This window comes from Chrysochloris asiatica, unplaced genomic scaffold (assembly GCF_000296735.1).
Source record: "Chrysochloris asiatica unplaced genomic scaffold, ChrAsi1.0 scaffold00060, whole genome shotgun sequence".
Lineage (NCBI taxonomy): Eukaryota > Metazoa > Chordata > Mammalia > Afrosoricida > Chrysochloridae > Chrysochloris > Chrysochloris asiatica.
The window spans coordinates 2,027,808-2,052,874 of record NW_006408578.1 but is presented as its reverse complement, the minus strand read 5'-3'; positions in this window follow the sequence as shown (position 1 = coordinate 2,052,874).

Sequence of the window (25,067 nt, the reverse complement as noted above, 5' to 3'; positions counted from 1 at the left end):
GCTACAGAAAATGCTTCTCTGCCATGGACATTCATGTGGCCATTCATTACTTCTGAGCAGCCAAACATATATTTGTCTAGATGATAAAATTAGGATCTGAAAAAGTCTCTATTTGATAAGTGAATCATCCACACCATGGGACAAAGGGACCAACTGGTCTAACAATGAGCTGGTAGATAGTTGGATCAGGCCAACAAGGAACATTCAGAAAGAAGCAAGTTGGACAAGCTACTACCAAGAGTTCTCACTTTTTGAAGGAATAATGGAATGAGAACTCTTGTTGACTACCAATCATTGACCTTATATTTTTGCTTGCCCTCTAACTTAATTTAGACTTATAACCTTCTGACTGCCTTTGAGCCCAACATCCATCCATAAGAGTTCCTGTTTTAGCTCGGGTGTACCAACTACTGAGAAGAAGAGTAGTCTAATGAAAACAACGATGAATTTAGAGGTCAATGACCAAAAATCAAGCCGACTTCAGTGATTTACCAAGTTTATGACTTTGAGCAGGCATCTTTAACCTCTTTTCTCCTATGTAACACAGAGACGATAATGCCTTCTTCTTAAGGTTGTTGAAAGTTAAAATGAAACATGTTACAAATTCAAAATACTCAGCAAAATAGTTGGACTTACAAATGATATTTATTCTTAAATCTCATAAATATTACATACTCTTGGATTCTTGGTGCTAACCAGCTACATTTTCAGAATCACAGATCGGTCATGTGTCAAGAGTTAGGTGCCCTTTAATGCTCAGAATCCAGACCAGTCAGTTGGACCATAGCTGAGGTCACCAAAAGAGACAATTTCCGCTTGAATAGAAGAGTTTCCTGTTTATCCAATTCCCCTGGCCATCTTCAACCTGAATGGAACTTCACTCACTCTTTGGAACATCTAGGTCAATAGCCTTTGTCATTGTCATAGAAAATTGAGAGCTGATTTAGGATGAAAATAAATCTTTACCAAGGTCTTCATTTCTGCATAGAATTTGTGATGCTGTGAACTAAGTAGTGTTGAATTGCTCTTGATCAACACATCTTTCCACCGCCAAAATGGATTTCCTTCATATAATAATGGCCAAGCAGACGCTTAGAGATTTCACCAACTATGTGGCAATCGTTGTGAGTGATGAAACATGATTAGCAAATTATAGTTCTGGTCTTTTATTTTAAGGGGAATTTAAGGGCAATAAATGGATTGAGCTAGTTTGCATTTTTCAGTGGAATCATTTAAAAGGAGTGGGTAATGAAGAACTCAACACTGATGGCTAAAATAAAAGGCACAAATAATGTTGCCACTTCAAAATCTATCAGTGTGATTCATCTTTGCCTCCTGTCCTTAGTAGCAGTGCGATGTTGCCGTACATAGTTAAACAGCTGTATTTATTTCTGGCATCTTTATTATGGTACTGGATAAATAGACCTGGAATCTGTAATGAATATATATATATATTATGCCTAACTGTATAAAAAGATATGTTGTTATTGTTGTTAGTTGCCATCAAATCAGTACCGACTCATAGAAACCCTACGTACAACAGAATGAAACACTGTCCCATCCTGGGCCAACCTCACAATTGTTGCCACGCTTGAGCCTATTGATGCTGCCACTTTGCCAATCCATCTCGCTGGGGGTCTTCCTCTTTTTCTCTGACCCTCCTCCACCTTACCAAACGTAATATCCTTCTCCAGTGACTGGTCCCTCCTGACAATATGTCCTAAGTATGAGAGACAAAGTTTGGCCATCCTGGTCTCCAAGGAGCACTCTGTCTGCACTTCTTCCAAAATGGATCCATTGGTTCTTTTGGCAGCCCATGGTATTTTCAATATTCACCTCCCACACCACGACTGAAATGCATCAGTTCTACGGTTTTCCTTATTCACTGTCCAGCTTTCACATGCATATGAGGTTATTGAAAATACCATGGCTTGGGTCAGGCACACTTGGGTCGTCCTCAAACTGACATCTTTGCTCTTCAATACTTTAAAAAGGTCTTGTGCAGCACATTTGCCTAATGCAATACGTCGTTTGATTTCTTGACTGCTGCTTCCATGAGTATTGATAGTTGATCCAAGAAGAATGAAGTCCTTGACAACTTCAATCTTTTCTCTGTTGATAAGAATGTTATTTATTGGTCTAGTAGTGAGAATTTTTGTTTTCTTTACATTGAGATGCAATCCATACTGGAGGCTGTGTAAATATTTTAAGTCCTCTTCACTTTCAGAAAGCATGGTTGTATCATCTGCATATCACAGGTTGTTAATGAGTCTTCCTCCAATCCTGATGCCATGTTTTTCTTCATATAACCCAACTTCTTGGATTATTTGCTCAGCATACAGGTTGATTACAACCCTGCTGCACACTTTTTTTTATTTTAAACCATTCAGTGTTCCCATGTTCTGTTTGAACAACTGCCTCTTGGTCCATGTATAGATTCCTCATGAGCACAATTAAGTGTTCCGGAATACTCATATTTCACAATGTTGTCCATAGTGTGTCATGATCCATTGTGTAGTCAGTAAAGCACAGGTAATCATCTTTATGGTGTGGGGTAATAAAATCTCTCATTTATTCTTAGTGAGAATGCAAAATGACTCCACCACTTTGAAAGATAGTCTGGCCATTTCTTACTAAGCTAGGCATACCATTAGACACAATAATCATGCTGTCATGTTCCTAGATATTTACTCAAATGAATTGAAAACTTATGTCTGTACAAAAACATGCGCATGAATGTTTGTGGCAACTCTATCCATACTTGTCAAAAAAAAAAAGGAAGCAACCAAGATGTTCTTCACTATCCATAGAAAAGAAGATTTTTCATGAATACAAAGGAATGAGCTGTCAAGTCACAATGAGCTGTCAAGTCGCAAAAATGCATGGAGGCACTTTAGATGCAGACTGCTAAGTGAGATAAGCCAGGGTTAGAAGACTACATACTCGATATGATCCAACCATATGGCATGTTGGGAATGGGAAAGCTACAGATCCCCTGGGTGGTACAAATCTGCTAACCGAAAGATTAGAAGTCCAAGTCTACCCAGAGGGTTCTCAGAAGAAAGTTCTGACAATCTGCTTCAGAAAACTTGGCCCTTGAAGACCCTCTGGAGCACAGTTTTATCTGACACTCATGGGTCACCATGAGTCAGTCACTCAACTCAATAGCAACTGGATAAAGATGGCGTCAAGAACACTGGTTCCCAGGAGTTTCACTGGAGAGGGAAAGGATGAACAAATGAAGCACAGGACATTTCTACGGCAGTGAGGCTATTCTCCATGATATTGGAATAGTGGACACATGACATCATATATTTGTCAAACCCTATAGAATTATACAAGGAGCTCTGGTAGTGTAGTGGTAGTGAGTCAGGCTGATAACCTCCAGGTCAGCCGTTCTAAACTACCAGCTGTTCCACGGGAGCAAGATGAGGCTCTCTGCTCCCTTAAAGATTGACAGCCTTGGAAACTCTATACAGGGTCACTATGAGTCAGAACCAACTCCACAGCTCCACCACCCCCATAGAAACATACAGCACCAAGAATTCATATCATCTATGAATTTTAATAAAGATGTATCAATATTGATTTTTGTTGTAGTTAGGTGCCATTGAGTCAGTTCTGACTCATAGCAACCCTGTATAGAGTTTCCGAGGAGTGGCTGGTGAGTTTGAACCACCAACCTTTCTGTCCAGTGCATATCGTGCAGTGTCACATTATATTGGTTTATAGATTTTAATAAATGTACCACAGTAATGCAAGATGTTAATACTAGGGGAAACTGTGAGATGAACGGGGAGTATAACAACGTAAAAAGAAAGAGAATTTAAATGAGTTAGACCTACAGTTTGAAAATTATTTTTATTATATTATATATCACACGATTCTGCAATTCAGGCTTTCCCTCAAATTAGGTCTACTGACATACTGGAGCAAACTCCACAGAAAGCTGCTCTGCACCCAGACTCAGTTTCCTTCTCCCTTGCAACCCAAATACGTTGGCGGCCTGTTTTGCAGTGAGGCATGACCCAGTTCTAGCCAAGTCCTTGGAGAGTAGAGGGGAAGAGAAGGGTCTTTGAGAAGATTTGGGGTTTTTGATAAAAGAAACAGACATGGTTGATGCTGCCTGTTCCCCACATTGCCCTGCCTTAAATGTTTGGAGCCACAATTGCCATATTGCAAACACGAGGCAAAGGCCAAAGCAACGGCAGTCTCCAGCTCAGATAACATTGAGCTGCTAAACCAATATCAGCAGCTGCCTTGCTCCAGACTTTGCCTCACATGAGAAAAATAAACCCTGATTTGTTTAAACTACCATGAATTGACTTTTCTCTTCCTGGGGCCAAATGAGTACAATGGCCGAATGGGTCCAGATGGCTATAAGACGACGAAAGAAGCAAAAGCAAAAACTATACAGTAGACCGGGTATATAACACCCTCAAACTGTCAAAGCATGCATGCATGGAAGTGATGTGGCTGGCTCCACCAGTGGCACACAGAGTCAGGGTGCGGCACAAACTAAGGTCAAAAATTAAACAGCAACCTTGCCAATATAAGCTTATTTCACCATAAAATGATGTCCTGCATCCTTCTAAGGAGTGATGTGGTTTTGTTCCAGCAGTTAAATTAGGAATAGTGGCTCCTACATCAATTTAGCTATTTTATTTTATTTTGATTGGGACTCGACTATTTTATGCTCTGGTAGCGTAGTGGTTACGAATCAGGCTGCTAATCTCATGGTCAGCAGTTTGAAACTACCAGCTGTTCCATGGGAGAAAGATGAGGCTTTCTGCTCCCGTAAAGATTTACAGCCTCGGAAACCCTGTACAGGGTCGCTATGAGTCAGAACCCACCAGACAGCACTGTAACAACAACAACCAACATTATCAGCAACATAAGACAAGACTATATTCAAATATAAAGGTTAATCCTATTTCAGATGTGATATTATTATTAACTGCCATTCCATGGATTTGTGGTGTTGAACACAGGCTCTACATTTAAAATGTCTTATTCTACCACTTACCTATCCTAATGAACTTGGACTTGAACTTAGTTTTATCATCTGTAAAGTGAAGCAGGGGAAAGTACCGCCCTAGTACAGTAACTGTGATGATTAATCAAGATCATAAATATACAGTGTTTATAACAGTATAGCCTGCAGTAGATAAATATTGGGCATTTTTATGGATATTTATGGAGCCCTAATGGAGTCCTGGTTTGGTGTAGTGGGTTAATGCGCCAGACTGCAAAGCCATTTGAACTGCAAGGTTGGTGGTTCAAGCTCACCAGCTGCTCCTTGGAAATCCTATACAGGGTTGCTATGGGTTGGAATCGACTCGACGGCACTTGATACTAACAACAATGGTACAGGAGTCCTGGTGTGGCGCTATGGGTTAATGCGCCAGACTGCAAAGCCATTTGAACTGCAAGGTCGGTGGTTCAAGCTCACCAGCGGCTCCTTGGAAACCCTATACATGGGTTGGAACTAACTCGACGGCACTTAACAACAACAATGGTACAGTGGTGAAAGTCCTCTGCTGCAAACCAAAGTCAGAGGCTTGAACCTACCCAGTGGCTCCAAGCATGAAGAATGTGGCAGTCTATTTCAGTAAAGATGGTGACATAGGATGAGGCAGTGTTTTGTTCTGTTGTATGGAGGGTCGCTATGAGTCACAATCCACTTGATGACACCTAACAATAACAGTGGAGTCCTGGTGTGGTGCTGTGGGCTAATGTGCTGGACTGCAAAGTTGGTTTGCATAACAAGGTCGGCAGTTCAAGCTCACTAACTGCTCCTTGGAAACTCTATACAGGGTCGCTATGGGTCAGAACCAACTCAAGGGTATTTAACAACAATAGCAATAAATGATTATTCTTCTTTATATTTGTATATATTCTTTATATATAAATATGTACATAATGGTATGTGTAACCGTTTGTGTTGTATTTGTCTTCTTGAATAAAATAAGGAATAATTTTAATAATCTGGTCCTTTGAACACCCCAAATGTATAAACCCAGACAAGCCCCTCATGACTTAGCAGCCCTTAAATTCCTTTACCTTAACTTTTTTTTAACTCCTGTATCTAAGCTCATTTGGATACCACTCCATATCAAAATGTTAAAAGCCATTTGCTCTTATTTTCATAAAAACCTGAAAGGATATGGACACTTCTTTACACATCAGCCTTCTTGAACATCAACGATTGCTGTACTTCTACATGACAATTAGCAGACATATGCTTTGTTTTATGCTTATTTGTTGTTCTTTAGCTTTTATATTTTGTTTCTTGATTGATTGATTTTGGGTTTTGTCTTTTTTATCTTTTCCATTCCTGTGAAATCATTTCTCACTGTCTTCACCTGTGCTCTAGAGAACCCTTGCTGGTGGTGTGGTGGTGGTGGTGATGTGCCGTGAAGCCGGTTCCGACTCATAGCAACCCTGCATAGGGTTTCCGAGGCTGTAAATCTTTACAGGAGCAGAAAGCCTCATCTTTCTCCTGTGGAACAACTGGTAGTTTCGAAAAGCTGACCGTGAGGTTAGCAGCCTGACTCGTAACCACTATGCTACCAGAGTGCCTTAGAGAACCCTTAGCTTTTCTATAATTAGATGCATGAGCTGCACTTTTGGCCCCTTCTTTTTCTAGAGCTGCTTGGATTTTAAGCCATCTAGAAATCTGTATCTGCCACCTCTCTATCAGTCTGTCAGACTGTGATGGGTTACATGTTGGTGATTCTGGAAGTTATTCATTCCACCAGTATTTCAGTGACAGACTAAGAAGCCAAGTTTGACAATCTACTTTTGAAAATTAGCCAGTGAAAGCCCTATGGATCCCAAGAGAACACTGTCTGATAAAGTGCTGGAAGATGGGCCCCTTAGGTTGAACAGACGTGCAAAAATACACAATGGATTCAATTCTGATTAGAGCAGTCGAAGGCTGGAAGGTGGTACAGGACCAGACAGTGTTCTGTTCGGTCGTACATGAGTGTGTCATGAGTCAGCGCTGATTCAAGATAACTAACAAGAATGCTGATATTAACCAAGTCAGTGGCTTCAAACATCCCATGTTTTCTTTCCTTTAGTAAAAATGGATGGTCTTTTCTTTCTTTTTACCTCTTTGGTTGTAATTTTCTCGCTTTTTTTTTTTTTTTTTTAACATTTGATGGTGCTTGCGCTGTAAGCTTACATAGCAAATTAACTTCCCAAGCAATAATTCATACACAAATTATTCCATGACACTGGTTACAATCCCTGTAATATGTCAGCACTGTGTCACAATAGATCATTTCCTCCCTGGGTTCCCGTTCGCATTCATCCAGTTTCCCTGTCCCTCCCCGCCTATTCATCTTTAGTTCTGGGTAAATGTTGCCCTTTATAGGGTCTCATATAGTTGATTGTTCTAAGTACATCCTTCATGGGTGCTATTGTTTCTTTTATAGGCCTGTCTATTATTTGACTGAGAGGTGGCCTCCAGGAATGTCTCCCTGCCTACCCCTCCCAATTCATAAACAATTTGTTCCAAAGGACCGGCACCCCTCCATCCCTTCTCCCTCCCAATGTTTATTCACGAACTGCCTCCTCCCAAGTTCCAGGCTCAGTGAAGCCTGTTTTGGGGCCAGCTCCTCCCCTCCTTCCCAAGGCTGGGGATCCTAGCTGTTTCTACAGCGCAATTGATCCTATCTCCCAAATTGCCTTCACAGGCTGAGACTCCTTTCTCTCTGCTGTGGTCAGTGTCAGGTCTAAGAGATCTGTCCCCTCCCGGGGCTCCCCTACCTCCAACATTAAAAACTTGTCATTGTCACTTGTCAGCAACATGATGCAGAACTCAGATAGTTCCTTTTACTCTTTCATGTTTGCAGCACATAAGAATTAGTGTATGATGACACAGAGGCAAAAAGTTAATGGAAATTTAATTGAAAAAACTACCATCCCAGCAGGAATTGAACCTAGTGGCCTTAACCCAGGAGGTGGGTATTTCATTCCCGAGGCTTTGGAGTTCCGTTTAGCATACTTGGATATAGATAGGTATCACTTTGGTAAATAGATAATGCCTATATTTCCCCAGTATTTCTTTGGTCAACAAAAGGAAGAAAGGAGTGGATTCCAAATTAAATGTCAGGGTTATCCACTCTAAGAATTCTGAATATGGGAGTTTTAATGAAAATGGGATTTAATTTCCTGAAAATGTTTGAGTTCTTCAACCCTAACATATAGAAATGATGAATATTTATCTACATGAAACACGTAGAAGGGCATTTCATCAATCATATCCAGAGGAACTTCGGGAGCATTTTTTTAGGGATTATGGATCACACCTCTGATTTTTCTAGAGGAGAAGACATTATCTGACATACTCTTATCCCCTTCTCCTTTCAGATTTTTATCCAGAGCCTAAGTCAGCTGAAGAAATAAACAAGGTGGGCAGCTTACTGATTTAACAGTCATTGAACTGGCAGAGATCTAGGTCACTGGACTATGGTAGGAGGGTTTTATATAAAAATGAAGTAGAAATTAAGCTTCCTAGATATTTTGTGATCAGAGTTATCTGGTGCTTCTATTCAATCCTCACTATTTAAGAGAAAACTATGAATGTTCCAGAACACAATGAGGTTGGGAGCAGCATCTACAACCCTCCATTCACCTCTAGCATATAGCAACTTTTGCTATTTACTTGTTGCTGCTGTTATTAAGTGCCATAGAGTCAGTTATGACTCTTAGCAACCCTATATAAGGTTGCCAAGGAGTGGCTAAGGGGTTTGAACCACCAACCTTGCAGTTAGCAGTCCAGTGCTTGTCCTACAGTGCCACACATGATTATATAGCTATATGGATTACAATATTTAATTTTAGCTAAATAGACCACCATCATACCATTGAAAAGTAACTTAAAAGTTTCAAGGGAAGAAATCAAAGATTGAAAAAATCACAACTAAGACAGACCTAAACAAACATAACACTTAATTATGCTCATGAGGAATCTATACATTAAGCAAAAGGCAGTCATTTGAATAGTACAAGAAGACATTGTATGGTCTAAAGTTAGGAATAGTGTGAGTCAGGGTCAGATCATTTCACCATACTTATTCTATGTTTATGTTGAGCAAATAATCTAAGCAGCTACATTATATGAAGAAGACCATGGCATCAAGACTGAAGGACGACTCAACCTTGCTTGCTACAAGTAAGGAGGACTTGAAGCACTTACTGATGAAGATCAAAGACTACAGACTTCAGTATGGATTATACATCAACATAAAGAAACCAAAAATCCTCACAACTGGACCAATAAGCAACATCATGATAAACCAAAGAAAATGTTGAAATTGTCAAGAACTTCATTATACTTGAATCTACAATCAACATTGTGGAAGTAGTGGTCAAGAAACCAAATGGCGTATTGCATTGGGTAAATCTGCTGCAAAAGATCTCTATAAGGTGTTAAAAAGCAAAGAAACCATTTTGAGGACAAAAGTCTACCTGACCTAAGCCATGGTATTTTCAGTCACCTCATATGCATGCAAAAGCTGGACAATGAGGAAGGAAGACTGAAGAAGAACTGATGCCCTTAACTGACGGTGTTGGTGAAGAATATGAAATATATCATGGACTGCCAGAAGAAGGAACAATCTGTCTTGGAAGAAGTATAACCAGAATGTTCCGTGGAAGTGAAGATGGCAAGACTTTGTCTCAACATACTTTGGAGATGTTATCAGGACTAGACCCTGGAGAAGGATATCATGCTTGGTAAAGTGGAGGGTCAGTAACAAAGAAGGAGATCTTCAACGACATGAATTGACGCAGTGGTTTCAACAATGAGCTTAAATGCAGCAAAGATAGTGCGGATGGTGCAAGATCGGACAGTGCTTCATTCTGTTGTACAAGTACAACCAACTCAAGGGCACAACAACAACAATAAGGCAAATAGTAAAAAAAGAACAACAGAATGGAAACTTCTCTCACTCTTAGATAAGTTCTTCATCAGTCATATTGCAAGGTTAAAACAAAACAAAACAAAAACCAATGAAGATATAGTTTTCAATAGGCCAGCAACAAAACACTCTCAAAGTTATATTTTTAAAACTTATTTAATTAAGGACTTACACTCACTATCATTAATTGTGAGCCTTATTTTAAATGGTGGCTTAAGATGGTATGAAAACATGATTAACAAAACATTAAAATAAAAACATATCATTTCTCAAAAAGTTAAGGATAAAATTACTATATGACCCAGCAATTCCGTTTGTAGGTATGTCCCCCAAAGAACGAGTCCTGGTGTGGCACTCTGAGTTAATGCGCCGGATTGCCAAGCTGTTTGAACGGCAAGGTCGGCAGTTCAAGCTCACCAGCTGCTCTTTGGAAACCCTATACAGGGTCATTTGGATTGGAATGGACTCGATGGCACTTAACAACAACAACCCCAAAGGACTGAAAGCATGACTCAAGTCATATTAGCCAAGATGTAAACAACCCAAGTGTCCATCAACAGATGAATGAATAAATAAAATGCTAAATATTCATATTCTTTCTAAATCAATTATTCGTCTTGTTTACCTCTCAGAGCCTCTGCAAAGACACTAATGTTTAACCATACAGAATTTTTAAATTAAATGCTGTTTATGTAGTCTTCATTATGTACATATTTGGTATACATTATACCAGGGGACTTCAGAAAATTCATGGGAAAATTTCATTATCTTTCAATTCAATTTTCTACCAACTTTTTAAAGTACCCATGTACATACCAATAAAGTGATCTGGTGGCATAGCAGTTAATTTCTTGACTGCTAACTCAAAGGTGGTAGGTTCTAACCCACCAGCCAACCTGAGGGAGAAAGATGTAGCAGGCTGTCTTTGTAAAGATTTATAGCCTTGGAAACCCTGCAGATCAGTTTCCTCTAGCATAGTAGTTGAGCCAGGCTGCTAACCTCAAGGTCAGCAGTTCGAAACTACAAGTGGTTCCATTAGAAAAAAGATGAGAGTTTCTGCTCCTGTAAAAATTTACAGCCATGGAAACCCTATACAGGATCACTGTGAATTGGAATTGACTCCACGATACCACCACCACCACAAGATCAATATGAGTCAGAATCAACAGTAATGGGTTTGGTTTGGTTTATACATGCCAATACTATAAGCCATGCCTAGTATACAGGATGGATAAATTAAGACTTTTTAGGGCGATTTTTTTTTCCTTATATAATAGACTCTCACCTCGCATGCTGACTTTTAGAACCTGAGACACCTTTATAGAGGTATTCTGGCACACATACTTGAGCATTGCAGGTGGACTAGCAAAGTCTACAACAATACAGGAACAAAGAAGTGGCAAAGGAGTTTCACAGTCCACCAAAACAAACAAGAGTATTAGCATGAGTTTAAAAGAACAGGTGTAATTGAGTGGTGGGAGGACAACTTACTGATAACTAGCTTAAAAGGCAACTCCACAATTCATGGTGACCCCATGTGTGCCAAAGTGAACTGTGCTTCACAGGAATTTTCAATGGCTGATTTTCCAGAAGTAGACCACCAGTTGTTTTTCCTGAGGTTCCTCTAGGTGGATTCAAACCTGCAACCTTTCTGTTAGCAGCCAAGTACACTGTTTGCACCACCCAGGGACCTGGATAATTGGTATCCAAACTAGACCTAGTGCCATTGCATTGATTCTAACTCATAGTGATTCTGAGACTATAAATCTTCAACGGGAGCAGGAAGCCTTATCTTTCCCCTGAGGAGCAGCTGGTGAGTTTGAACTGCTGATTTTGTGGTTAACAGTCCAATGCCTAACGCACAGCTCCACCAGGCCTCCTTCATAATTGGCACTGTTGTTTTTGCTATTAAGTACCGTGGAGTCGGTTCCGACTAATAGTGACCCTGCACAGGGTTCCCGAGGCTGTAAATCTTTACGAGAGCAGAAAGCCTCATCTTTCTCTAGTGGACCTGCTGGTAATTTTGAACTGCCGACCTTCAGGTTAGCAGCCAGATTCGTAATTGGCATGATGGTGGTGGTTATGTGCCATGGAGTCGGAACCAACTCATAGCAACCCTATACAGGGTTTCCGAGGCTGTAAATCTTTACAGGAGCAGAAAGCCTCATCTTTCTCCCACGGAACAGCTGGTAGTTTCGAACTGCTGACCTTAAGGTTTGCAGCCCAATTCGTAACCACTATGCACAGGAAATCTCCTTGGAGGTTGTCCTCAAGTTTCCTAGGTTCAGCTTTGAGTCCTCATATAACTAAACTAGTCGCTGCCCTTCTATGTCCTCTGCTATCTCGCTGTCTCTCTTTTTTTTTTTTACAGTTTTTATTGTGAATTATGTGGGTTTACGTGGGAGAGCATCAGTTTTACATCCATGGAGAGCATCAGTTTTACATCCATCCTATGGTATTTCATTTCACTGCAATGATTATAATCACTTCCATGCACCATCAACCAGCCAAAAGGTACACCCCACAGGCCTGCCCGGCGGCCATCAGCACATAGCCCCTTTCCCTCCCTGAGTCCAGTGTCCCCAGACGCTCCATCTCTCTGCATCATCGTCTCTGCCTACATTTCTGGCATCACTGCTTCTCTGGGTAGGGTCCCACACTCCACTCTTCTCACTTGATGGTCCCAGGAACCTCTACTACTGGACTGCAAAGTCAACCACTACCCTCCTTTTGTTACAAAACATCTCCCTTTACGTTTTCAACGCCCACAGTCAGTGCTGTCTGCTCTCTCTCTCTTGTAAAATGTGGAGGGAGAAGGGAAATACCTGTCTCTTTTTTGCTGTCACAAAAGAATCTATAGGAGTGAAATCTGGTTCCTAGTTGTTACAAATTGAATTGCATCTCCCCAAACATATATATGGAAGTTCTGGCCCCAGTATCAGAGAATATGACCTTCTCTGAGGAAACACAATTTTTCTTTGGTTATCAGTTGGGTCAAAAGAAGTCATATAGGAGTAAGCTGGACCCTAGTCCTAATTCCTTCTGGGTGATGTCTTACTAAAAGGAAGTGACACACAGGTGTGAAGACAGAGACAGATGCATCTATAAGCAGCAATGTAATGCCAAAGATTGCTTCCAGTCACCAGGATCAAGGAGAGCAGCATGGGGCAGATTCTCCCTCAGAGTCTCCAGATTGGACTGACATTGCTGAGACCCTGATTTGGACTTCTAGTTCCCTAAATTGTGAGAAAATGTACATCTCTGTTCTGAAAAGCCACCCATTTTGTGGTACTTTGTTATGGCAGCCCTAGGAAGCTAAGGTATACGTAGGTAACGGATTCTCCAAGCTACAGTGTATTCACACTCTGGATAGGCCAAGACAGTCAGATTCTAAATTGAAATCAACACATCCTGCTTCTGTTCAGTTTAAACAGGCCCCAAATTCGAGGTGTGGGGCGATTTGATAGTGTGAATGTTAATGTGAAGGTAATCATCAGAGTGATAGTCTGACTTAAGTTTCAGGGGAAAAAGTTTCTCCCAACCTTAATCCAAATCTAAAAGGCTTCATTTGTTCTGCTCCAACTTCTTAATCTCAACTGTGGCATGTCCAAAGTACATAAATAAATAGACAACTGAACAGGGGGAATCTTGTATGAGTACCTGCAGTCCAAAGAGCTGCCATTAGTAATAAGTCTTCCTGCTTCACCCTCCCCTGAACTCTGGGTGCCCCGCTGCTTTGCACAGCACAACTCTCTCCAACATGCCAGGTTAATGCTGAGAAGGAACTTCAACCACAAAGAGCCAAAAAGCAAATATTTTTACCCAAAGCTAATGTAGCAAATTACATGCAAAATCTAAACTCCAAGAGCCTTTTAAATGGCTCAGCCCTACACAAACATACTGCATCTAGTTTGCCAAGACTTAAAAAACTAAATTAAATCTTAGTCAAATCCCATTGGGGATTTATAGAACTAGTTCAAAGATCAATTTCCTGGTCTTGGCAGGACCACTGGCATATGTGGTCCCCCAAGGAAAGAATTTCTCTCACTGGACTTCTGTTTGCCTGTCAGGAGTGCCTGGGAATGACCATTTCCAGAGAGTACACGAAGAGCTCCAAGCAAGCCTGGAGTGTCTATGAAGACAAGAAAACCAAGAGCTCCAATAATAGTTGTGGTTGTTAGGTGCTGTCCAGTTGACTTTGACTTACAGTGGCCCCATGTGACAGAGTAGAACTGCCTCAGAGGATTTTCTCCCACAGAGCTGCTGGGTAGGTTTGAAATGCCAGCATTCCGGTTAGCAGCCAAGCGTTCAGCCATTTTCGCCACCAGGGCAATACCGCCCTACCTTGAGAAACTTTTTGTAGTTATTTTTACACACAGCTGTAAAATTGGCTAATCAGAACAGAAAAGTACTGTATCATAGTTCAAAGGTCATGGAGTCCTGGTGTAGCACTGTAGGATAAGAACTAGACAGTTAACCTCAAGGTCAGTGGTTCAAACCCACCAGCTGATCCTTGGTGTCCTTGGGTCACTACAAGTCCTAACCGACTCAACAACTGCATGCCTTTGATTATAATCCTATTTGCTATGGTAATGAGGCAGAATTCATGTAGGATGTATCTTGAGTCAATCTCTTTGGAGATACTTGTTAAGTGCTGTTAACTGGCTTCCAACTCAAATCGACCCTTTATAGGGTTTCTGAGTCTGTAAGTCCTTTCAGAGCAGAAAGCCTCAGCTTTCTCCCTCGAGAGGCTGATAGATTTTAATTGGTGACCTTTTGAGCCCAGCTCATAATCCATTACGCTACCAGAGCTCCTTTTGATATAAAAGAGATTAAACAGCAAACTAGGCAGAGATGAAGGAAGAGAGATGCCACTTGAAGATGGCTCAGGGGCAGTAGCTCAGAGAAATAAGGACCTTCTCCTCCAGAGCTGACAGTAAGGGAGCCTTCTACCGTAGCTGGCGTCCTGAATTCAGACATCTAGCCTCCTGAATGGTGAGAAAAGAAAATTCTGTTTGTGAGAGCCATTCACTGTGGCAGTTCTGTTGTAGCAACATTAGATAACTAAAACACTTCTCATTCCTAGGTTTGTGGATGCATCCCTCTAATCTCTGCCTCCATCTTTTCTATATGTCTCTGTGTCCGTATCTCTTCTCTTTTATAATGACACTGACCAGATTGAATTAGGACCACCTTAGATGGACTTCTAAATTAGGTCCAAATTGAATTAGGACCACCTAGATGGAGTCCTGGTGTGGCGCTGTGGGCTAATGCGCCAGACTGCAAAGCCAATTGAACTGCAAGGTCGGTGGTTCAAGCTCACCAGCTGCTCCTTGGAAACCCTATACAGGGTCGCTATAGGTCAGAACTGACTCAACGGCGCTTCACAACAACAACAGATTGACTTCTGGTGTGCCGCTGAGGATCAGCATTGGACTGCAAACCACAAGGTTAGCTAGTCCTTAGAAACCCTATACAAGGTCACTATGAGTCGGAACCAACTCGATGGTACTTAACAACAACAACAGGTGTGGTGCCATAGGATAAGGACTTGGTCTCAAGGTCAGTTTGAACCTCAAGGTCAGTGGTTCAAACTCACCAGCCGCTCCTTATAAATCCTATACAGAGTCACTATGAGTCAGGGCAGATTAGACAGTACTTAACAACAACAAAAGTCCAGTATGATCTCATGTTAATGATAATGACTTCCAAGATCTTATTTCCAAACAAAGGCATCTTCACACATACTAAGGGGTAGAATTTCAGCCCATCTTTTGTGGGAATACATACTCACCCTGTGACGGAAGAAGATCAGAAACTCATCTAAGATACTTTCTGCAAAGTGCCTCGTTGCCCTATCTGGGTCTGTGGTACAAGGGTGGGGGGGGGGGGGGGGGACTTCAAAAAGTTCATGGAAAAAATTAATTAAAAGATAATGGAATTTTCCATGAACTCTTTGAAGCCCCTTTTTATATTTGAACTGCCAAGGGCAAAAGTAGGAGCTAAAATCAAACCTTCTTTCTGTCTAGTACAGGGCTACATTCATCTGAAGGAAACGGATTTTTCTTCACATCTGGGGACTATCTCCCTCAATGCACAGAATGTTCATTGTACAAGAGCGGGTGCTTTTTTCAAATTCCCTTAAAAATAGTAGCTCTAGCCTTAGCCAGGAATGGAGTAACCATCGAGTTTATTTTACAGAAAGTCAACTGAGGGAAACATTTACAAATGGAACTCCTATGGAAGGAGTCAGAGTCGCCATGAATGTGGGCTGGAGGAAAACAAACATGCTGTCTGGCGAGTTCGGTTGGCACCATGGCTTTATTAGCAACATTCACCCAGAGTCTCTGTGTCGTGCCCCTCCACGTGGTGCTGCGTTCCCAAGAAGCAGCGCCTCTGGAGGTGAGGCAACTCACTGAGAGGAAGTAAGTCCAGTAGTGAAACTGGCCACGCAGCCTGGCAAAGGAAGCTTTGGAGTTAATCAACTGCATCTGGCTTTGTTTGGCTCACACACTTAGTTGGATACCAGACAGCAGTGGTAGTTATTTTTTGAGCACTTGAGGGAAAATGTAATTTTTCAAGTCAGTATCTGCCATCAGTCCTGCATCATTTTCATTCTTGACCTGTTTTATGCTTTGATTTCAAATTGCATTCCAGCTAGGGATTTCTTCCTTCCCTATCAACAGGGTGATGCGTTACAGTAAAAGACTGATTGATGGGTTCCACACTTTCACAGAGCCTGGGGCTACAGAGGTCACCTTGAAACACCACGCATAGACCCAACTGTCCTCCAAGTGCCTAGAAAGAGCTATACCAAGGAACCACCAAGACAAAGCCCAGTGGTCTCATCTAGATTCAAGTGCAAAAGGTTGGCACTGAGAAAATCTCAGTGCCCAGGACATGCTGGTCAGATATAAATAGTCATCCGAGTCAACCTTCTAAACTGTCAACAAAAAAAATTTTTTTTTAATTCCAATGGAGTCTAAATATTTCTGAGCCAGGGAAGAGGCAGAGAAAGGGTATTCCTTACTCCCTAAAATAAACCATTATCAGGAAATTAGCATTTCAGGAGAATATCTTTCTTGTCTTAATTTCTTAGTACTGCTATAATATAAATACCACAAATGGATGGCTTCGATGAATAGAACTTTATTTTTTCAAAATTTAGTCCAAACTCAAGGGGCCAGGCCTATAGGAAGACTTTCTGTTGACTCTGAGGGAAATTCTTGTCCCTTTTCAGCTTTTCGTCTTTGGTTTTGTTGGTGAACTTCATGTGGCATGGCCTCGATCTTTCCCCATCTCTGCTTGAGTGGGTTTTAGTAAGTAGGAAGAAGGAAAAGTATCCCTCATTATCTACATTTATTTGACTCCTACACTTTGATAATGTTTGGACAGTGAATTTGGAAAGAAAGAAATCTCTTTGGTTTCTTAATTTTAGCAAACAAGAATTGAGATTTTATAGAGTGATTGGTCTAGTTAAATCAATTTGGTTTCAAGCAGGGGTTAGGTGTGTAGGGTGGACAACCCCACCAGTGAAGTATGCTTGGTATAGAATGGTCAACGATGCAAGATCAAAAGATCAACATTTCCCTGATGACAGAATTTAGAAGGGTTGGGAAAGAAGGAAGAATGGAAACAAAAAAACACAGTGAGGAAGTAGAATCTAGATGTTAAATTCAGAGGCCTGTAGTCACTGAGGTGAAATAAAGTGTATGATTTGGTGAAGGTAAAATTGATGTTCTGATGTTCTGCTCTGTAACTCTTCTCTCTAAAAAATGGTGTTTTTTTTTTTTTTTTTTCTAAAAAATGAAAGATGTAATCAGGCCACTGGAGAAATTTTCCCTTTTGTTTAATATCTTCCAAGTATATTGGATTTTTTTTCCCCCCTGCTTAGAATAATTTAATTTGCACTAATATATTCCACCAATATGAGTTACATTTGAAAACATGACTCGGGGAGCAGAAGGTTTTGTTCCGTACACTGGGGACATGCAGCTCCTCACAGGTTCCCACAGCATCAATACTATTCTCTCTCATTAATGCTGCCCACTTCCCTCCTGGCCAAGAGCCATGTGACTCAGCACACACTGACCCCTGACTTAGTCCATGTGGGAGGACGCAGTCTTCAAGCCTTTGTGAGTCAAGGAAAGAAAGATCCCAACTGTCCTAAAATAATGACTGGACCTTGCCACATGGCTCCAACTCATAGGAGTGAGTTTTTGGTCTTCCTTTAACAAATTCCAAACCCATTGTAATCGAGTTGATTGTAACTCCTAGTAGCTCTGTAGGACAGGAGAGACTTGCCCCACCGGCTTCCCCAGGCTGAAATCTTTAAGGAAGCAGACTGACACATCTTTCCACAGAGCAGCTAGGGGGCTCAAGCTGCCCACATTTAGATTAGCAGTGAGTGCTTTACCACTGCACCACCAAGCCCCAAAGTCTTCCCTTACTGCACTTAAAAATAGCATAATTGACAGCTTAATACAAATGCTGACTTGCTTCTGGTTACCAGGGCTCGCCACTCATTTTCCTAATCACAAATCACAGCAGATGTGTACAATCAGTGAATCCAGGCTGAAAAAAGAGAAAGGAGAAACAGCGGAGGGAATGGGCAGGGATGAACAGCAAATTAAACGGAAACACACAAAGTTCTAGTTGAAGTTATAATTGTTTTAAAGCCCCCCTTTTGTTAGGATAATGTAACATTTATCTTCACAACATCCCCCAGAAGAAAGTTATGCACAAATGTTCACTGCAGCACTATTTACAATAACCAAAAGATGGAAACAATTTGCTTAAGTTATCTAGTGCTGCTATAACAGAAATCGCTCAAATGGGTGCCTTTGACAAACAGAAATCTATTTTCTCACAATTTGTTGTTGTTGTTGTTATTGTTAGGTGCCGTCGAGTTGCTTCCAACCGTATGCACAACAGGAAGAAACACTGCCTGGTGCTGCACCAACCTCACAATCATTGTTACACGTGAGCCTATTGCTGTTGCCACTGTGCCAATCTGTCTCATTGGGAGTCTCCCTTTTTTTCATTGGCTCTCCACTTTACCAAGCATGATGTCCTTCTCCAGGGACTGGTCCCGCCTGATAATATGTCTGAAGTATGAGAGACAAAGTCTCGCCATCTTGGCTTCTAAGGAGCACTCTGGCTGCCCTTCTTCCAACACATATTTTGTTCTTCTGGCAGTCCATGGTACTTTCAATATTCTTCTCCAACACCATAACACAAGTGCATCAGTTCTTCTGTGGACTTCCTTAGTCATTGTTTAATTTCCACATGCATATGAGGCCATTGAAAATACCATGGCTTGGGTCAGGCACACCTTAGTCCTCAAACTGACATCTTTGTTCTTCAAAATATTAAAGAGGTCTTGTGCAGATTTGCCTAATGCAATACATTGTTTAATTTCTTGACTGTTGCTTCCAGAAGTATTGATGCTGGATCCAAGCAAAATGAAGTCTCCTCACAGTTGAGGAGGCCAAAGTCCAAATTCAGGTTACCATGTCAACTCTGGAGGAAGAGCCTTAACCCTTCTGAGTTTTTCTGCTCCTGGGTAATCTTCATTCATGTGGATTGACTTCTCTCTGCCCCCATCTCTGCTCCACTTGCTTGTTTAATCTCTTTCATATCTCAAGAGGCTGGCTCAAGATACACCTATACTAATCCTCATTAATATAGCAAAGACAATCCATTTCCAAATGGGATTGTAACCACAGGCATACAGCACAAGTTTGGGGGAGAGGGGCATCATTCAACCCATATGACAATTTAAATGGCCATCAGTAGATGAATGGAAAAGACACTGTGATGTGACCACACATAGAGTACTACTATGTTATAAAGAGGAATGAAATCCTAATACATGACACGATATGAGTCAACCTTGGAAATATCATGCTGGGTGAAGTAAGTCAGTCAAAAAAGGTCACATATGTGAAGTATCTAAACTAGGCAAGTATGTAAAAGTCCAAATTTATTAGTGGTTACCATGGGTGGGTGGGAGGAAAGAAGAAAAGAGAATCTAGTACTTAGGGAATACTGAGCTTTTATTCATTGTGACAGAAAAACTTGGAAATGAGTAATGATGCTTCAACACCATGATGAACACAATTAATGTCACTGACATAGTTAATGTCATGTGACATATGTTGAACTGTCCAATGTTTCTTATTTATATACTTACCACAATTTTTCAGTTATTGTCATTTCCACTTTACAGATAAGAAATCCAAGGATGAACAATTGAGTAATTTACCAAAGATATCCCAACTAGGAAATGATGAAGCTGTTTCCAAACTAAATCTAATCCCTGCTGTTCAAGATTTAGCAAAAATGCTAACCAAAGGACACTTAATAAAATTAGTTTGAAAAGAAAACAAAGGAATCGACAAGAATTTGGAGGATGGTTTGTTCCAGGATCTGTTAAGCTTGTCATCTAATCTAATCATCGTCATATTATTGTTTATAATCTAACTTCCTTCATTTAAAGAAGTGGCAAAACTAACCACTCAATGGTCTGCATTTTTCTTAAGTAATCCCCTTCCAGCTTTCCTATTCTTCCTTTCAGCTCATTGCCATATCTGCCAACAAGATCTTTTCCAGAACCTCTTCAGCAACTTGATCTGGGTCCAACTCCACATGGATTCCTAACCTACCTGGCTCTTCTCCACAACCCCTGCAGCCTCCCTGAAGTCTCTCTGAACCTTGTACTCAGCTCTTCAGATGCTGTCTTCATCAGCAAATAAGTCTTCTTCCTTTCAGTCCCCTTCCTCTCAGCCCCATCAATTTTCAAGTCTAGTCCCATGAATCACCAAACACAAGAAGTCTGGAGAAGCGCCCAAGGCCCACAAACCTGGCCCAATGCAGACTTACACCATCCAACTACAGCTTGGCTTGGCAGGTGCTTATTAGTCCTGATATTTATCCCTCATCCACTACCCCCTGACTCCTTTCCCCAGAATGACTATTGCAGACTTCCCTATGATGTCTTAGGACCCCAATGCTAGCCAAACACCCATTTCCTTCATCACCAAGTAGCTGGAGACTTTCTAGAGTAGGTTTTGCTTTGAGTCTCCTTCAACTCCCATGCATCCCTTCTCCTGTTTCTGCTCCTCCCTTCTGCTTTTCTTACCTAAGACCTGTTCTACAATGCTGTCCTGTGTCTGCCCTCTCCTCTAATGTCCTGAAGCACTCTCATTTGTAGCATTGATTTGGCTTTTAAGGTATGTTACCAAATATTCCTTATCTTCTTTGTCCTTTGCATCTTCTAATATTTTAAATTGTACAGACAACAGCCTGACATCTTTTTTTATACACATATCCTGTCTCATCAACCAGATTGGGTGTCCTCCAATGCTCTGTCCTTTCCCATCTGCTCCTTTACACTGAGTCCCTCGGAGAATGCTGATCTCCCTGCATAACACCATCTCTGCTGCTGGGACTAGCGCCACTGCACCCCGGATTGTGCTACCCTCCTCCTGGAGTTCTTTGCCTTCATCCCTATAACCCAAATCCTCACTCATTTCTTAAGACCTCTTCAAACGCCAATGGAGCCCTCCCCAGCACACAAATCCGCAATTAGCTGTTCTGTCCTTGAATCTTTATAGCACTCCTAGATGTGGTACTATGAGCATTGGACTTACAACCACAAGGTTGGCAGTTCAAATCCACCAGTCTTTCCTTGGACTTTCCTTCTATACAGGGTTGCTATGAGTTGAGACCAACTTGTTGGCACTGAACTATAACATGTGAACTGAACATTTCAATTCTTATATATATTCTCTCTCTACTGGACCTGTGAATATGTATGTGTGCCTAGTTCCCTAAATAGATTAGAAGCTTCCTGAGGACAGTCATCAAGTCTTCTGTTAGGTACCACCCAGTGTACCTAGCACAGTACTAGGGTGCTTACTAACTGCTGGTTACTTATGTGCATTCCCATTAAAAGCTGAAATGTAACTTTAGTTTTTGGTTTCTAATACAGCAGAGTACACTAAGATGATAGACGCTCCAGTAATCCAAAGTGAGCAAACTCTAAAACCCTGGAAGAAGAGGTTTTATATGTTTAAGAGTCTCCCTTCACGAGGCACCAAATTCCAGGATAGTGCAGACAACACCCAATTCACAGTGATGTCTTGTATAATTATCTGAGAACAGAAAGACAACAACTTAAAAGGTTCTGTCTGGATCAAGAACTCAGCCCTCCTTTCCCAATGTGACAAGCTGCATATGGCCAACCAAAGCTGATCTGACAAAATCCAATAAGTCCAGCTTCCTTTCAAATAGACAGCCACAATTGTCACTGGCATTTACCATGGTACCAGTCATGTTCTATGTTCTGAGGCCAAGAATAGTGGCCAGCTCAGCACCTTCTGAAACTCAGGTGGCTGAAATCCAAGGCAAACACAACGAACCAGATGAATCACGGCAGTGAGAACTGAGCATCTGCCATTGTAATCCAGGGAGTTTACCCACAGTCCAGGAGGGCAGGCGTAACCTTCAATGCTGCCTCATGGAAGGTTGATTCAACCTTCAACCCTAAGAAGCTGGGTCTCAAGCAGTCGCTTGTTAAGTGCCATTAAGTTAGTTCTCACTCATAGTGTAGAACTGTAGAGGGTTTCTGAGGTGTAGCTAGTGGGTTTGAACTGCTGACTTTGTGGTTAGCTGTCCACTGCTGATCCTAGGGCACCTCACTGGGACTCCCAAGTATTTGTTAATGTGAAGAAATTCTTCTCTTGTCTCTTCCTGGTCTAAAAATCTTGTTAGCCTCTTTGGATTGGGCACCATCTCAACCCACACAAGTGATCCATCATCACAGTTTGTAATTAGATGACAACAAAAAGCCAGTAACCAGCATTCCCAGGCTTTTGCATTATGAGTTAAGCCCATAAGTGACCATTTGGCTTGTTCTATAAAGTCCTCAGGGCTGTGGTCTAGCAAAGCAGTGTCAATGTCAGTTCAAAACCCATTCAATATACGCACACCAATGTTCATAGCAGCACTATTCACAATAGCAAAAAAACAGAGACAGCCTAAGTGTCCATCAACTGAAGAATGGATAAACAAACTGTGGTACATACACACAATGGAATATTATGCTACTTTGAAGAATAACAAGGAAGCTGCAAGCCACCACATAACATGGGTGAACCTTGAGGATATTATGTTGATTGAAATTAGTCAGTCACAAAAGGAGAAATACTGCATAGGACCATTATTGTAAAAGATTAAGAAAAAGAACTCACCCTAAAAGGGGGAGGGGGGGTTGAATTTAATTATATATATATTTACTGAACACCAGGATGTGTGGGATGAGGTGAGGGGAGGAAGGGAGGGGAAGATAGAGCACAAGGTAGGGAATAGACACAGGATAGCTTGGGTTCATGGGGGTGGGGGAGGCAATACACTAGAAGGGGGAGGGGAATGGGACAACAGTTAAGCAGGTTTGCATGAGCTAAGTGGGACAAAGGTAAATGATGATGTATGCACAACCTTGGAACAACAGGGCTCCAGGATACAGGGATTGAGGCATGGTTTCAATGGGTAAAAGAGGGGAATAATGTTAAGATGTTTGGCTGTCTTTTGAATCTTGGTTTCCCTTGCCTACGTAAAATAGACACTTGAGGGGGAGACAAAGAAATAGCCAGAAACAAGAAACATCACAATAGAAAGCTTTTAAGTCCATCTTCAGCCTATAACTGATTGGAATACCTTAAAAGTGGCTAGAAGTTGCCCAGTGAAAGAGGCTTCCTCTAGAGCCTTTGCATTGCATAAGACCATAGGTGGAATCCTGAACCCCATCCAGAATCATCTGAGGTGGGAAATTTCCACTTGAAAGGACAAGTAAACCAGCCTGGAGTGGCTAGAAGAACACCAGATACTTTGTGAAAGAAAAATCAGCAGGAAAAATAAAAAGCAATAATGGTAGTCTAATTGTTTAGTACAAGAACAAGCAAGCTGTTCACCTGGGAGCCATCAAGGCAAGTGGTCAGGGCCCCTCAGAGCAAACTCCCTTCCAGGACTAAGACTCAAGAGAAATACATGAACAGGCACGTGATCTGGCTGGTAAACATGTTGGTCACTGCTAAGGGGAAGAGAGGGGGAAAAACATCAATGAAGTTGGGAGCTAAGTCCGACCACATTCAATAGACTCCTGTGAACCCAGGTGGAGACCTGGTTGGCCAGCAGAATGGCAAGACACAGGGACTCCTGGGCCCAGAGACAGTGATATGGCCACAAAGGACTATAGTGGAGAATGAAGTGTCCAGCTGGTATGAAGTGAGGGGAGATGCACAAGAACACCCATACTTGCAGACAGTACCTACTTGACCTGGCTTCACTGACTGGATGATGATCAGAACTTGACTAAAAGAAGAAAGAAAAGGAGGAGTGGAGAGTAACCCACTACAATTTGATGAACTTTGCCTATACTTATGGATGAAGTAGCTCAAAAAAGGGAACAAATCTTTACAGTGAGGATCATTCCTACCCCCTCAGTACACAGGGTTGACAGAGATGGGCAACTTAGATATTGGCTACCAAAAATGGGGGAGGGGGGTTATAAAGGCAAGAAGTGACTGGCTTACAAGCTTTCAAGAGGGAGCCTAGTTCCAGACAGGGTGGGGGGAGGTAGAATTTCCATGGAATGGTTTCCAATCTGTTGGGATGGGGTTAATGAAAGGAGATAGGGATAAGAGTCTTGTGGTACAATAGTGAATAATTGCCATCAGGACTGACTGTGAGGGTTGGAAATGTAAAGGTAGATGTTTTTGATGTTTTTTTTTTCATAGTGATTGATTTTGTAGTCCAGGAGCGGAGGTCCCTGGGACCATCAAATAAGAAGAGCGGAGTGCAGGACCCTACCCAGAGAAGCAGTGATGCCAGAAATGGAGACAGAGATGATGACATGGACAGATGAAGTGGCTGGGGACACTGGACTCAGGAAGGGAGAGGGGCTGTGTGCTAATGGCTGGTGGGCAGGCCTGTGGGGTGTGTACTCTTTGGTTGTTTGATGATGCATGGAGGGGACTGTAATCATTGCAATGAAACAAAATACGATAGGATGAATGTAAAACTGATGTTCTCCCATGTAAACCCACTTAATTCACAATAAAAACTTACCAA